Source organism: Cygnus olor, chromosome 2, assembly GCF_009769625.2.
Source record: "Cygnus olor isolate bCygOlo1 chromosome 2, bCygOlo1.pri.v2, whole genome shotgun sequence".
Lineage (NCBI taxonomy): Eukaryota > Metazoa > Chordata > Aves > Anseriformes > Anatidae > Cygnus > Cygnus olor.
Window position 1 is genome coordinate 124233172 of NC_049170.1, and position 16081 is coordinate 124249252.

Consider the following 16081-nt stretch of genomic DNA (forward strand, 5'->3'; position numbering starts at 1 on the left):
AGGGCAACAGACGCCCCGTCCTCAGCACGCGCAGAGTGCAACCGCTACCTCCAACAGCTCCCACCTTCGGACGATAACACCGCCTGCGGCACGGCTTTAGCACCTCCACCTCACGACCACTCACACGCAGGGGGACCGCGCAGAGCCCCTGCCCACCCTCGTCCACCGTCTGAAAATCCTCAGGATGAAAGACAATGTCATGCAACCTCGGGACTCCTCTCCTGCTTCAACGGGGCTCCATTGTTCCGCGCTCTTCTGCCAACGGCCAGACAAAAAGGCCGAGCTCACTGCATCGATAACGAGCCAAGAAGCCGTCCCGAGAAGGGGGGCTGCTTTGCTCCCCACAAAGCCCTCTCCTCTCCTGGCTCTCGATAGGCCCCGTTCATCGAGCCGTCCTCGCAGAGCACGTGTTCCCAAGTCACACCCGTCCCGGTGGTGGCCTTCTTCTCAGCCTGCAGCACTTGCTCAACGTCTTCCTCGCACACAGAGGCCTACACAAGGACATGCTTCTCTTGATGCCGTCGATCGCGTGCCCATTAATGGCGGGGGAGCATCACTTCCCTGCTGCTACAGCCCGTGCTGCCCTTGGCCTGCATGCTGACTGGATGCCGTCGTGGTCCGCAGCAGCCCAGACGCTGCCCAGGTTCTCCAGAGCCCCACAGTAGGGACGACACGCGGCCCCACTGCCGCAGGCCTGATGTCCAGGCAAGGGGACGGAAAAGCATTGGAGAATGCGGGCATCGATCCCGCTGCCTCTCACATGCTAAGCGAGCGCTCTACCACTTGAGCTAATTCCCCAGCCCACGGCCGGCCCCTGAGCAGCCGTCTGCTCGCAGTCTCCCAGCCCGTCCCCTGGACAAGAGCCAAAAGGGCGCTCCTTCGAGCCGGAGTTGAACCAGCGACCTAAGGATGGCCGTGCATGGGAGCCTACAGTCCTCCGCTCTACCAGCTGAGCTATCGAAGGAATCACAGACACCTGCCCGGCAACACGCCCTTCACACACCCCCACACACCTCTCCCGCTTCCAGATCTAAGCCGCACCACTCTGCTACAACTTCTCCTCCATACACACTTCCCTACAGCACCAACACGCCTCCACGCACACCTCAGGCGCTTCCCTCACTAAAGGCACATACACAAAAACGCAGAACACTTTCCTTGCCCTCTCCTCAGACACACAGACATCCAGAATGCCACCACCTCAAACCACTCGCCTGAACCTTCTGCCCTCCTCTCACTTCACCTCTGATCAACACGCTCACAAAAACACACCCATCCGCCATCTTCTCAGTAACCTCCTCCTCACTTCCGCAACACCCCAAACAACCCCTCACAGCTTCGCCTTTTGCACAAGGGCAACAGACGCCCCGTCCTCAGCACGCGCAGAGTGCAACCGCTACCTCCAACAGCTCCCACCTTCGGACGATAACACCGCCTGCGGCACGGCTTTAGCACCTCCACCTCACGACCACTCACACCAGGGGGACCGCGCAGAGCCCCTGCCCACCCTCGTCCACCGTCTGAAAATCCTCAGGATGAAAGACAATGTCATGCAACCTCGGGACTCCTCTCCTGCTTCAACGGGGCTCCATTGTTCCGCGCTCTTCTGCCAACGGCCAGACAAAAAGGCCGAGCTCTACTGCATCGATAACGAGCCAAGAAGCCGTCCCGAGAAGGGGGGCTGCTTTGCTCCCCACAAAGCCCTCTCCTCTCCTGGCTCTCGATAGGCCCCGTTCATCGAGCCGTCCTCGCAGAGCACGTGTTCCCAAGTCACACCGTCCCGGTGGTGGCCTTCTTCTCAGCCTGCAGCACTTGCTCAACGTCTTCCTCGCACACAGAGGCCTACACAAGGACATGCTTCTCTTGATGCCGTCGATCGCGTGCCCATTAATGGCGGGGGAGCATCACTTCCCTGCTGCTACAGCCCGCTGCCCTTGGCCTGCATGCTGACTGGATGCCGTCGTGGTCCGCAGCAGCCCAGACGCTGCCCAGGTTCTCCAGAGCCCCACAGTAGGGACGACACGCGGCCCCACTGCCGCAGGCCTGATGTCCAGGCAAGGGGACGGAAAAGCATTGGAGAATGCGGGCATCGATCCCGCTGCCTCTCACATGCTAAGCGAGCGCTCTACCACTTGAGCTAATTCCCCAGCCCACGGCCGGCCCCTGAGCAGCCGTCTGCTCGCAGTCTCCCAGCCCGTCCCCTGGACAAGAGCCAAAAGGGCGCTCCTTCGAGCCGGAGTTGAACCAGCGACCTAAGGATGGCCGTGCATGGGAGCCTACAGTCCTCCGCTCTACCAGCTGAGCTATCGAAGGAATCACAGACACCTGCCCGGCAACACGCCCTTCACACGCCCCTCACACACCTCTCCCGCTTCCAGATCTAAGCCGCACCACTCTGCTACAACTTCTCCTCCATACACACTTCCCTACAGCACCAACACGCCTCCACGCACACCTCAGGCGCTTCCCTCACTAAAGGCACATACACAAAAACGCAGAAACACTTTCCTTGCCCTCTCCTCAGACACACAGACATCCAGAATGCCACCACCTCAAACCACTCGCCTGAACCTTCTGCCCTCCTCTCACTTCACCTCTGATCAACACGCTCACAAAACAACACCCATCCGCCATCTTCTCAGTAACCTCCTCCTCACTTCCGCAACACCCCAAACAACCCCTCACAGCTTCGCCTTTTGCACAAGGGCAACAGACGCCCCGTCCTCAGCACGCGCAGAGTGCAACCGCTACCTCCAACAGCTCCCACCTTCGACGATAACACCGCCTGCGGCACGGCTTTAGCACCTCCACCTCACGACCCTCACACGCAGGGGGACCGCGCAGAGCCCCTGCCCACCCTCGTCCACCGTCTGAAAATCCTCAGGATGAAAGACAATGTCATGTAACCTCGGGACTCCTCTCCTGCTTCAACGGGCTCCATTGTTCCGCGCTCTTCTGCCAACGGCCAGACAAAAAGGCCGAGCTCTACTGCATCGATAACGAGCCAAGAAGCCGTCCCGAGAAGGGGGGCTGCTTTGCTCCCCACAAAGCCCTCTCCTCTCCTGGCTCTCGATAGGCCCCGTTCATCGAGCCGTCCTCGCAGAGCACGTGTTCCCAAGTCACACCGTCCCGGTGGTGGCCTTCTCTCAGCCTGCAGCACTTGCTCAACGTCTTCCTCGCACACAGAGGCCTACACAAGGACATGCTTCTCTTGATGCCGTCGATCGCGTGCCCATTAATGGCGGGGGAGCATCACTTCCCTGCTGCTACAGCCGTGCTGCCCTTGGCCTGCATGCTGACTGGATGCCGTCGTGGTCCGCAGCAGCCCAGACGCTGCCCAGGTTCTCCAGAGCCCCACAGTAGGGACGACACGCGGCCCCACTGCCGCAGGCCTGATGTCCAGGCAAGGGGACGGAAAAGCATTGGAGAATGCGGGCATCGATCCCGCTGCCTCTCACATGCTAAGCGAGCGCTCTACCACTTGAGCTAATTCCCCAGCCCACGGCCGGCCCCTGAGCAGCCGTCTGCTCGCAGTCTCCCAGCCCGTCCCCTGGACAAGAGCCAAAAGGGCGCTCCTTCGAGCCGGAGTTGAACCAGCGACCTAAGGATGGCCGTGCATGGGAGCCTACAGTCCTCCGCTCTACCAGCTGAGCTATCGAAGGAATCACAGACACCTGCCCGGCAACACGCCCTTCACACCCCCTCACACACCTCTCCCGCTTCCAGATCTAAGCCGCACCACTCTGCTACAACTTCTCCTCCATACACACTTCCCTACAGCACCAACACGCCTCCACGCACACCTCAGGCGCTTCCCTCACTAAAGGCACATACACAAAAACGCAGAAACACTTTCCTTGCCCTCTCCTCAGACACACAGACATCCAGAATGCCACCACCTCAAACCACTCGCCTGAACCTTCTGCCCTCCTCTCACTTCACCTCTGATCAACACGCTCACAAAACAACACCCATCCGCCATCTTCTCAGTAACCTCCTCCTCACTTCCGCAACACCCCAAACAACCCCTCACAGCTTCGCCTTTTGCACAAGGGCAACAGACGCCCTCCTCAGCACGCGCAGAGTGCAACCGCTACCTCCAACAGCTCCCACCTTCGGACGATAACACCGCCTGCGGCACGGCTTTAGCACCTCCACCTCACGACCACTCACACGCAGGGGGACCGCGCAGAGCCCCTGCCCACCCTCGTCCACCGTCTGAAAATCCTCAGGATGAAAGACAATGTCATGCAACCTCGGGACTCCTCTCCTGCTTCAACGGGGCTCCATTGTTCCGCGCTCTTCTGCCACGGCCAGACAAAAAGGCCGAGCTCTACTGCATCGATAACGAGCCAAGAAGCCGTCCCGAGAAGGGGGGCTGCTTTGCTCCCCACAAAGCCCCTCCTCTCCTGGCTCTCGATAGGCCCCGTTCATCGAGCCGTCCTCGCAGAGCACGTGTTCCCAAGTCACACCGTCCCGGTGGTGGCCTTCTTCTCAGCCTGCAGCACTTGCTCAACGTCTTCCTCGCACACAGAGGCCTACACAAGGACATGCTTCTCTTGATGCCGTCGATCGCGTGCCCATTAATGGCGGGGGAGCATCACTTCCCTGCTGCTACAGCCCGTGCTGCCCTTGGCCTGCATGCTGACTGGATGCCGTCGTGGTCCGCAGCAGCCCAGACGCTGCCCAGGTTCTCCAGATCCCACAGTAGGGACGACACGCGGCCCCACTGCCGCAGGCCTGATGTCCAGGCAAGGGGACGGAAAAGCATTGGAGAATGCGGGCATCGATCCCGCTGCCTCTCACATGCTAAGCGAGCGCTCTACCACTTGAGCTAATTCCCCAGCCCACGGCCGGCCCCTGAGCAGCCGTCTGCTCGCAGTCTCCCAGCCCGTCCCCGGACAAGAGCCAAAAGGGCGCTCCTTCGAGCCGGAGTTGAACCAGCGACCTAAGGATGGCCGTGCATGGGAGCCTACAGTCCTCCGCTCTACCAGCTGAGCTATCCGAAGGAATCACAGACACCTGCCCGGCAACACCCTTCAACACGCCCCTCACACACCTCTCCGCGTCCAGATCTAAGCCGCACCACTCTGCTACAACTTCTCCTACACACTTCCTACAGCACCAACACGCTCCAGCACACCTCAGGCGCTTCCCTCACTAAAGGCATACACAAAAACGCAGAAACACTTTCCTTGCCTCTCCTCAGACACACAGACATCCAGAATGCCACCACCTCAAACCACGCCTGAACCTTCTGCTCCTCTCACTTCACCTTGATAAACACGCTCACAAAACAACACCCATCGCCATCTTTCAGTAACTCTCCTCACTTCCGCAACACCCAAAAACCCCTCACAGCTTGCCTTTTGCACAAGGGCAACAGACGCCCCGTCCTCAGCACGCGCAGAGTGCAACGCTACCTCCAACAGCTCCCACCTTCGGACGATAACACGCCTGCGGAACGGCTTTAGCACCACTCACGACCACTCACACGCAGGGGGAGGCGCAGAGCCCTGCCCACTCGTCCACCGTCTGAAAATCCTCAGGATGAAAGACAATGTCATGTAACCTCGGGACTCTCTCCTGCTTCAACGGGGCTCCATTGTTCCGCGCTCTTCTGCCAACGGCCAGACAAAAGGCGAGCTCTACTGCATCGATAACGACAAGAAGCCGTCCCGAGAAGGGGGGCTGCTTTGCTCCCCACAAAGCCTCTCCTCTCCTGGCTCTCGATAGGCCCGTTCATCGAGCCGTCCTCGCAGAGCACGTGTTCCCAAGTCACACCGTCCGGTGGTGGCCTTCTTCTCAGCCTGCAGCACTTGCTCAACGTCTTCCTCGCACACAGAGGCCTACACAAGGACAGCTTCTCTTGATGCCGTCGATCGCGTGCCCATTAATGGCGGGGGGCATCACTTCCCTGCTGCTACAGCCCGTGCTGCCCTTGGCTGCATGCTGACTGGATGCCGTCGTGGTCCGCAGCAGCCCAGACGCTGCCCAGGTCTCCAGAGACCCACAGTAGGGACGACACGCGGCCCACTGCCGCAGGCCTGATGTCCAGGCAAGGGGACGGAAAAGCATTGGAGAATGCGGGCATCGATCCCGCTGCCTCTCACATGCTAAGCGAGCGTCTACCATTGAGCTAATTCCCCAGCCCACGGCCGGCCCTGAGCAGCCGTCTGCTCGCAGTCTCCCAGCCCGTCCGGACAAGAGCCAAAAGGGCGCTCCTTCGAGCCGGAGTTGAACCAGCGACCTAAGGATGGCCGTGCATGGGAGCCTACAGTCCTCGCTCTACCAGCTGAGCTATCGAAGGAATCACAGACACCTGCCGGCAACACGCCCTTCCACGCCCCTCACACACCTCTCCGCTTCCAGATCTAAGCGCACCACTGCTAACTTCTCCTCCATACACACTTCCCTACAGCACCAAACACGTCCACGCACACCTAGGCGCTTCCCTCACTAAAGGCACATACACAAAACGCAGAAACACTTTCCTTGCCCTCTCCTCAGACACACAGACATCCAGAATGCCACCACCTCAAACCACTCGCCTGAACCTTCTGCCCTCCTCCTTCACTCTGATCAACACGCTCACAAACAACACCATCCGCCATCTTCTCAGTAACCTCCTCCTCACTTCCGCAACACCCAAAAAACCCCTCACAGCTTCGCCTTTTGCACAAGGGCAACAGACGCCCCGTCTCAGCACGCGCAGAGGCAACCGCTACCTCCAACAGCTCCCACCTTCGGACGACGATAACACCGCCTGCGGCACGGCTTTAGCACCTCCACCTCACGACCACTCACACGCAGGGGGACCGCGCAGAGCCCTGCCCACCCCGTCCACCGTCTGAAAATCCTCAGGATGAAAGACAATGTCATGCAACCTCGGGACTCCTCTCCTGCTTCAACGGGGCTCCATTGTTCCGCGCTCTTCTGCCAACGGCCAGACAAAAAGGCCGAGCTCTACTGCATCGATAACGAGCCAAGAAGCGTCCCGAGAAGGGGGGCTGCTTTGCTCCCCACAAAGCTCCTCTTCCTGGCTCTCGATAGGCCCCGTTCATCGAGCCGTCCTCGCAGAGCACGTGTTCCCAAGTCACACCGTCCGGTGGTGGCCTTCTTCTCAGCCTGCAGCACTTGCTCAACGTCTTCTCGCACACAGAGGCCTACACAAGGACATGCTTCTCTTGATGCGTCGATCGCGGCCCATTAATGGCGGGGGAGCATCACTTCCCTGCTGCTAGCCGTGCTGCCCTTGGCCTGCATGCTGACTGGATGCCGTCGTGGTCCGCAGCAGCCCAGACGCTGCCCAGGTTCTCCAGAGCCCACAGTAGGGACGACACGCGGCCCACTGCCGCAGGCTGATGTCCAGGCAAGGGGACGGAAAAGCATTGGAGAATGCGGGCATCGATCCCGCTGCCTCTCACATGCTAAGCGAGCGCTCTACCACTTGAGCTAATTCCCCAGCCCACGGCCGGCCCCTGAGCAGCCGTCTGCTCGCAGTCTCCCAGCCCGTCCCCTGGACAAGAGCCAAAAGGGCGCCTCGAGCCGGAGTTGAACCAGCGACCTAAGGATGGCCGTGCATGGGAGCCTACAGTCCTCCGCTCTACCAGCTGAGTATCGAAGGAACACGACACCTGCCCGGCAACACGCCCTTCACACGCCCTCACACCTCTCCGCTTCCAGATCTAAGCCGCACCACTCTGCTACAACTTCTCCTCCATACACATCCCTACAGCACCAACACGCCTCCACGCACACCTCAGGCGCTTCCTCACTAAAGGCACATACACAAAAACGCAGAAACACTTCCTTGCCTCTCCTCAGACACACAGACATCCAGAATGCCACCACCTAAAACCACTCGCCTGAACCTTCTGCCCTCCTCTCACTTCACCTCTGATCAACACGCTCACAAAAACAACACCCATCCGCCATCTTCTCAGTAACCTTCCTCACTTCCGCAACACCCAAACAACCCCTCACAGCTTCGCCTTTTGCACAAGGGCAACAGACGCCCCGTCCTCAGCACGCGCAGAGTGCAAACCGCTACTCCAACAGCTCCCACCTTCGGACGATAACACGCCGCGGCACGGCTTTAGCACCTCCACCTCACGACCACTCACACGCAGGGGGACCGCGCAGAGCCCCTGCCCACCCTCGTCCACCGTCTGAAAATCCTCAGGATGAAAGACAATGTCATGCAACCTCGGGACTCCTCTCTGCTTCAACGGGGCTCCATTGTTCCGCGCTCTTCTGCCAACGGCCAGACAAAAAGGCGAGCTCTACTGCATCGATAACGAGCCAAGAAGCCGTCCCGAGAAGGGGGCTGCTTTGCTCCCACAAAGCCCTCTCCTCTCCTGGCTCTCGATAGGCCCGTTCATCGAGCCGTCCTCGCAGAGCACGTGTTCCCAAGTCAACACCGTCCGGTGGTGGCCTTCTTCTCAGCCTGCAGCACTTGCTCAACGTCTTCCTCGCACACAGAGGCTACACAAGGACATGCTTCTCTTGATGCCGTCGATCGCGTGCCATTAATGGCGGGGGAGCATCACTTCCCTGCTGCTACACGTGCTGCCCTTGGCCGGCATGCTGATGGATGCGTCGTGGTCCGCAGCAGCCCAGACGCTGCCCAGGTTCTCAGAGCCCCACAGTAGGGACGACACGCGGCCCACTGCCGCAGGCCTGATGTCCAGGCAAGGGGACGGAAAAGCATTGGAGAATGCGGGCATCGATCCCGCTGCCTCTCATGCTAAGCGAGCGCTCTACCACTTGAGCTAATTCCCCAGCCCACGGCGGCCCTGAGCAGCCGTCTGCTCGCAGTCCCAGCCCGTCCCTGGACAAGAGCCAAAAGGGCGCTCCTTCGAGACGGAGTTGAACCAGCGACTAAGGATGGCCGTGCATGGGAGCCTACAGTCCTCCGCTCTACCAGCTGAGCTATCGAAGGAATCACAGACACTGCCCGGCAACACGCCCTTCACAGCCCCTCACACCTCTCCCGCTTCCAGATCTAAGCCGCACCACTCTGCTACAACTTCTCCTCCATACACACTTCCCTACAGCACCAACACGCCTCCACGCACCTCAGGCGCTTCCCTCACTAAAGGCACATACACAAAAACGCAGAAACACTTTCCTTGCCCTCTCCTCAGACACACAGACATCCAGAATGCCACCACCTCAAACCACTCGCCTGAACTTCTGCCCTCCTCTCACTCACCTCTGATCACACGCTCACAAAACACACCATCCGCCATCTTCTCAGTAACCTCCTCCTCACTTCCGCAACACCCCAAACAACCCTCACAGCTTCGCCTTTGCACAAGGCAACAGACGCCCCGTCCTCAGCACGCGCAGAGTGCAACCGCTACCTCCAACAGCTCCCACCTTCGGACGATAACCGCCTGCGGCACGGCTTTAGCACCTCCACCTCACGACCACTCACACGCAGGGGGACCGCGCAGAGCCCTGCCCACCCTCGTCCACCGTCTGAAAATCCTCAGGATGAAAGACAATGTCATGTAACCTCGGGACTCCTCCTGCTTCAACGGGGCTCCATTGTCCGCGTCTTCTGCCAACGGCCAGACAAAAAGGCCGAGCTCTACTGCATCGATAACGAGCCAAGAAGCCGTCCCGAGAAGGGGGGCTGCTTGCTCCCCACAAAGCCTCTCCTCTCCTGGCTCTCGATAGGCCCCGTTCATCGAGCCGTCCTCGCAGAGCACGTGTTCCCAAGTCACACCGTCCCGGTGGTGGCCTTCTTCTCAGCCTGCAGCACTTGCTCAACGTCTTCCTCGCACACAGAGGCCTACACAAGGACATGCTTCTCTTGATGCCGTCGATCGCGTGCCCATTAATGGCGGGGGGAGCATCACTTCCCTGCTGCTAAGCCGTGCTGCCTTGGCCTGCATGCTGACTGGATGCCGTCGTGGTCCGCAGCAGCCCAGACGCTGCCCAGGTTCTCCAGAGCCCACAGTAGGGACGACACGCGGCCCCACTGCCGCAGGCCTGATGTCCAGGCAAGGGGACGGAAAAGCATTGGAGAATGCGGGCATCGATCCCGCTGCTCTCACATGCTAAGCGAGCGCTTACCACTTGAGCTAATTCCCCAGCCACGGCCGGCCCCTGAGCAGCCTTCTGCTCGCAGTCTCCCAGCCCGTCCCCTGGACAAGAGCCAAAAGGGTGCTCCTTCGAGCCGGAGTTGAACCAGCGACCTAAGGATGGCCGTGCATGGGAGCCTACAGTCCTCCGCTCTACCAGCTGAGCTATCGAAGGAATCACAGACACCTGCCCGGCAAACGCCCTTCACACGCCCCTCACCTCTCCCGCTTCCAGATCTAAGCCGCACACTGCTACAACTTCTCCTCCATACACACTTCCTACAGCACCAACACGCCTCCACGCACACCTCAGGCGCTTCCTCACTAAAGGCACATACACAAAAACGCAGAAACACTTTCCTTGCTCTCCTCAGACACACAGACATCCAGAATGCCACCACCTCAAACCACTCGCCTGAACCTTCTGCCCTCCTCTCACTTCACCTCTGATCAACACGCTCACAAAACAACACCCATCCGCCATCTTCTCAGTAACCTCCTCCTCACTTCCGCAACATCCAAACAAACCCCTCACAGCTTCGCCTTTTGCACAAGGGCAACAGACGCCCCGTCCTCAGCACGGCAGAGTGCAACCGCTACCTCCAACAGCTCCCACCTTCGGACGATAACACCGCCTGCGGCACGGCTTTAGCACCTCCACCTCACGACCACTCACACGCAGGGGGACCGCGCAGAGCCCTGCCCACCCTCGTCCACCGTCTGAAAATCTCAGGATGAAAGACAATGTCATGTAACCTCGGGACTCCTCTCCTGCTTCAACGGGGCTCCATTGTTCCCTGCGCTCTTCTGCCAACGGCCAGACAAAAGGCCGAGCTCTACTGCATCGATACGAGCCAAGAAGCCGTCCCGAGAAGGGGGGCTGCTTTGCTCCCCACAAAGCCCTCTCCTCTCCTGGCTCTCGATAGGCCCCGTTCATCGAGCCGTCCTCGCAGAGCACGTGTTCCCAAGTCACACCGTCCCGGTGGTGGCCTTCTTCTCAGCCTGCAGCACTGCTCAACGTCTTCCTCGCACACAGAGGGCCTACACAAGGACATGCTTCTCTTGATGCCGACGATCGCGTGCCCATTAATGGCGGGGGAGCATCACTTCCCTGCTGCTACAGCCCGTGCTGTCCTTGGCCTGCATGCTGACTGGATGCCGTCGTGGTCCGCCGCAGCCCAGACGCTGCCCAGGTTCTCCAGCAGCCCCACAGTAGGGACGACACGCGGCCCCACTGCCGCAGGCCTGATGTCCAGGCAAGGGGGACGGAAAGCATTGGAGAATGCGGGCCTCGATCCAGCTGCCTCTCACATGCTAAGCGACGCGCTCTACCACTGAGCTAATTCCCCAGCCCACGGCCGGCCCTGAGCAGCCTTCTGCTCGCAGGTCTCCCAGCCCGTCCCCGGACAAGAGCCAAAAGGGCGCTCCTTCGAGCCGGAGTTGAACCAGCGACCTAAGGATGGCCGTGCATGGGAGCCTACAGTCCTCCGCTCTACAGCTGAGCTATCGAAGGAATCACAGACACCTGCCCGGCAACACGCCCTTCACACGCCCCTCACACACCTCTCCCGCTTCCAGATCTAAGCCGCACCACTCTGCTACAACTTCTCCTCCATACACACTTCCCTACAGCACCAACACGCCTCCACGCACACCTCAGCGCTTCCCTCACTAAGGCACATACACAAAAACGCAGAAACACTTTCCTTGCCCTCTCCTCAGACACACAGACATCCAGAATGCCACCACCTCAAACCACTCGCCTGAACCTTCTGCCCTCCTCTCACTTCACCTCTGATCAACACGCTCACAAAACAAACACCCATCCGCCATCTTCTCAGTAACCTCCTCCTCACTTCCGCAACACCCCAAACAACCCCTCACAGCTTCGCCTTTTGCACAAAGGCAACAGACGCCCCGTCCTCAGCACGCGCAGAGTGCAACCGCTACCTCCAACGCTCCCACCTCGGACGATAAACCGCCTGCGGCACGGCTTTAGCACCCTCCACCTCACGACCACTCACACGCAGGGGGACCGCGCAGAGCCCCTGCCCACCCTCGTCCACCGTCTGGAAAATCCTCAGGATGAAAGACAATGTCATGTAACCTCGGGACTCCTCCCTTGCTTCAACGGGGCTCCATGTTCCACGCTCTTCTGCAACGGCCAGACAAAAAGGGCGAGCTCTACTGCATCGATAACGAGCCAAGAAGCCGTCCCGAGAAGGGGGGCTGCTTTGCTCCCCACAAAGCCCTCTCCTCTCCTGGCTCTAGATAGGCCCGTTCATCGAGCCGTCCTCGCAGAGCACGTGTTCCCAAGTCACACCGTCCCGGTGGTGGCCTTCTTCTCAGCCTGCAGCACTTGCTCACGTCTTCCTCGCACACAGAGCCTACACAAGGACATGCTTCTCTTGATGCCGTCGATCGCGTGCCCATTAATGGCGGGGGAGCATCACTTCCCTGCTGCTACAGCCCGTGCTGCCCTTGGCCTGCATGCTGACTGGATGCCGTCGTGGTCCGCAGCAGCCCAGACGCTGCCCAGGTTCTCCAGAGCCCCACAGTAGGGACGACACGCGGCCCCACTGCCGCAGGCCTGATGTCCAGGCAAGGGGACGGAAAAAGCATTGGAGAATGCGGCATCGATCCCGCTGCCTCTCACATGCTAAGCGAAGCGCTCTACCACTTGAGCTAATTCCCCAGCCCGCGGCGGCCCTGAGCAGCCGTCTGCTCGCAGTCTCCCAGCCCGTCCCCTGGACAAGAGCCAAAAGGGCGCTCCTTCGAGCCGGAGTTGAACCAGCGACCTAAGGATGGCCGTGCATGGGAGCCTACAAGTCCTCCGCTCTACCAGCTGAGCTATCGAAGGAATCACAGACACCTGCCCGGCAACACGCCCTGTCACACGCCCCTCACACACCTCTCCCGCTTCCAGATCAAGCCGCACCACTCTGCTACAACTTCTCCTCCATACACACTTCCCTGACAGCACCAACACGCCTCCACGCACCCCCTCAGGCGCTTCCCTCACTAAAGGCACATACACAAAAACGCAGAAACACTTTCCTTGCCCTCTCTAGACACACAGACATCCAGAATGCCACACCTCAACCACTCTCGCCTGAACCTTCTGCCCTCCTCTCACTTCACCTCTGATCAACACGCTCACAAAACAACACCCATCCGCCATCTTCTCAGTAACCTCCTCCTCACTTCCGCACACCCCAACAACCCCTCACAGCTTCGCCTTTTGCACAAGGGGCAACAGACGCCCGCCTCAGCACGCGCAGAGTGCAACCGCTACCTCAAAAGCTACCACCTTCGGACGATAACACCGCCTGCGGCACGGCTTTAGCACCTCACCTCACGAACCACTCACACGCAGGGGGACCGCGCAGAGCCCCTGCCCACCCTCGTCCACCGTCTGAAAATCCTCAGGATGAAAGACAATGTCATGCAACCTCGGGACTCCTCTCCTGCTTCAACGGGGCTCCATTGTTCCGCGCTCCTTCTGCCAACGGCCAGACAAAAAGGCCGAGCTCTACTGCATCGATAACGAGCCAAGAAGCCGTCCCGAGAAGGGGGGCTGCTTTGCTCCCCACAAAGCCCTCTCCTCTCCTGGCTCTCGATAGGCCCCGTTCATCGAGCCGTCCTCGCAGAGCACGTGTTCCCAAGTCACACCGTCCCGGTGGTGGCCTTCTTCTCAGCCTGCAGCACTTGCTCAACGTCTTCCTCGCACACCAGAGGCCTACACAAGGACATGCTTCTCTTGATGCCGTCGATCGCGTGCCCATTAATGGCGGGGGAGCATCACTTCCCTGCTGCTACAGCCCGTGCTGCCCTTGGCCTGCATGCTGACTGGATGCCGTCGTGGTCCGCAGCAGCCCAGACGCTGCCCAGGTTCTCCAGAGCCCCACAGTAGGGACGACACGCGGCCCCACTGCCGCAGGCCTGATGTTCAGGCAAGGGGACGGAAAGCATTGGAGAATGCGGGCATCGATCCCGCTGCCTCTCACATGCTAAGCGACGCGCTCTACCACTTGAGCTAATTCCCAGCCCACGGCCGGCCCCTGAGCAGCCGTCTGCTCGCAGTCTCCCAGCCCGTCCCCTGGACAAGAGCCAAAAGGGCGCTCCTTCGAGCCGGAGTTGAACCAGCGACCTAAGGATGGCCGTGCATGGGAGCCTACAGTCCTCCGCTCTACCAGCTGAGCTATCGAAGGAATCACAGACACCTGCCCGGCAACACGCCCTTCACTACGCCCCTCACACACCTCTCCCGCTTCCAGATCTAAGCCGCACCACTCTGCTACAACTTCTCCTCCATACACACTTCCCTACAGCACCAACACGCCTCCACGCACACCTCAGGCGCTTCCCTCCTAAAGCACATACAACAAAAACGCAGAAAACACTTTCCTTGCCCTCTCCTCAGACACACAGACATCCAGAATGCCACCACCTCAAACCACTCGCCTGAACCTTCTGCCCTCTCTCACTTCACCTCTGATCAACACGCTCACAAAACAACACCCATCCGCCATCCTTCTCGTAACCTCTCCTCACTTCCGCAAACACCCCAAACAACCCCTCACAAGCTTCGCCTTTTGCACAAGGGCAACAGACGCCCCGTCCTCAGCACGCGCAGAGTGCAACCGCTACCTCCAACAGCTCCCACCTTCGGACGATAACACCGCCTGCGGCACGGCTTTAGCACCTCCACCTCACGACCACTCACACGCAGGGGGACCGCGCAGAGCCCCTGCCCACCCTCGTCCACCGTCTGAAAATCCTCAGGATGAAGACAATGTCATGCAACCTCGGGACTCCTCTCCTGCTTCAACGGGGCTCCATTGTTCCGCGCTCTTCTGCCAACGGCCAGACAAAAAGGCCGAGCTCTACTGCATCGATAACGAGCCAAGAAGCCGTCCCGCAGAAGGGGGGCTGCTTTGCTCCCCACAAAGCCCTCTCCTCTCCTGGCTCTCGATAGGCCCCGTTCATCGAGCCGTCCTCGCAGAGCACGTGTGTCCCAAGTCACACCGTCCCGGTGGTGGCCTTCTTCTCAGCCTGCAGCACTTGCTCAACGTCTTCCTCGCACACAGAGGCCATACAAGGACATGCTTCTCTTGATGCCGTCGATCACGTGCCCATTAATGGCGGGGGAGCATCACTTCCTGCTGCTACAGCCCGTGCTGCCCTTGGCCTGCATGCTGAACTGGATGCCGTCGTGGTCCGCAGCAGCCCAGACGCTGCCCAGGTTCTCCAGAGCCCCACAGTAGGGACGACACGCGGCCCCGCTGCCGCAGGCCTGATGTCCAGGCAAGGGGACGGAAAAGCATTGGAGAATGCGGGCATCGATCCCGCTGCCTCTCACATGCTAAGCGAGCGCTCTACCACTTGAGCTAATTCCCCAGCCCACGGCCGGACCCTGAGCAGCCGTCTGCTCGCAGTCTCCCAGCCCGTCCCCTGGACAAGAGCCAAAAGGGCGCTCCTTTCGAGCCGGAGTTGAACCAGCGACCTAAGGATGGCCGTGCATGGGAGCCTACAGTCCTCCGCTCTACCAGCTGAGCTATCGAAGGAATCACAGACACCTGCCCGGCAACACGCCCTTCACACGCCCCTCACACACCTCTCCCGCTTCCAGATCTAAGCCGCACCCACTCTGCTACAACTTCTCCTCCATACACACTTCCCTACAGCACCAACACGCCTCCACGCACACCTCAGGCGCTTCCCTCACTAAAGGCACATACACAAAACCGCAGAAACACTTTCCTTGCCCTCTCCTCAGACACACAGACATCCAGAATGCCACCACCTCAAACCACTCGCATGAACCTCTGCCCTCCTCTCACTTCACCTCTGATCAACACGCTCACAAAACAACACCCATCCGCCATCTTCTCAGTAACCTCCTCCTCACTTCCGCAACACCCCAAAAAACCCCTCACAGCTTCGCCTTTTGCACAAGGGCAACAGACGCCCCGTCCTCAGCACGC

General features: G+C 59.8%; 1 protein-coding gene and 12 non-coding genes across 13 annotated transcripts in view; 1 reads left to right on the forward strand and 12 right to left on the reverse strand.

The window, feature by feature from the left end:
- The window catches only part of DNAJC5B (DnaJ heat shock protein family (Hsp40) member C5 beta), a 51588-nt gene that overhangs the window by 15005 nt on the left and 20502 nt on the right, over nt 1–16081 (forward strand). The gene's annotated exons all lie outside the window — the stretch shown is intronic.
- On the reverse strand, nt 726–798 carry TRNAA-AGC. Its single transcript has one exon. It is a non-coding gene; the product is annotated as a tRNA-Ala (tRNA).
- Nucleotides 876–964, reverse strand: TRNAY-GUA. The gene is given in 2 exon segments: nt 876–911; nt 928–964. It is a non-coding gene; the product is annotated as a tRNA-Tyr (tRNA).
- Nucleotides 2075–2147, reverse strand: TRNAA-AGC. Its single transcript has one exon. It is a non-coding gene; the product is annotated as a tRNA-Ala (tRNA).
- On the reverse strand, nt 2225–2313 carry TRNAY-GUA. The gene is given in 2 exon segments: nt 2225–2260; nt 2277–2313. It is a non-coding gene; the product is annotated as a tRNA-Tyr (tRNA).
- TRNAA-AGC lies at nt 3424–3496 on the reverse strand. The gene has a single exon. It is a non-coding gene; the product is annotated as a tRNA-Ala (tRNA).
- TRNAY-GUA lies at nt 3574–3662 on the reverse strand. Its single transcript is given in 2 exon segments — nt 3574–3609; nt 3626–3662. It is a non-coding gene; the product is annotated as a tRNA-Tyr (tRNA).
- Nucleotides 4772–4844, reverse strand: TRNAA-AGC. The gene has a single exon. It is a non-coding gene; the product is annotated as a tRNA-Ala (tRNA).
- Nucleotides 7393–7465, reverse strand: TRNAA-AGC. Its single transcript has one exon. It is a non-coding gene; the product is annotated as a tRNA-Ala (tRNA).
- TRNAY-GUA lies at nt 10181–10269 on the reverse strand. The gene is given in 2 exon segments: nt 10181–10216; nt 10233–10269. It is a non-coding gene; the product is annotated as a tRNA-Tyr (tRNA).
- Nucleotides 12865–12954, reverse strand: TRNAT-UGU. The gene is given in 2 exon segments: nt 12865–12900; nt 12918–12954. It is a non-coding gene; the product is annotated as a tRNA-Thr (tRNA).
- On the reverse strand, nt 14217–14305 carry TRNAY-GUA. The gene is given in 2 exon segments: nt 14217–14252; nt 14269–14305. It is a non-coding gene; the product is annotated as a tRNA-Tyr (tRNA).
- On the reverse strand, nt 15573–15661 carry TRNAY-GUA. The gene is given in 2 exon segments: nt 15573–15608; nt 15625–15661. It is a non-coding gene; the product is annotated as a tRNA-Tyr (tRNA).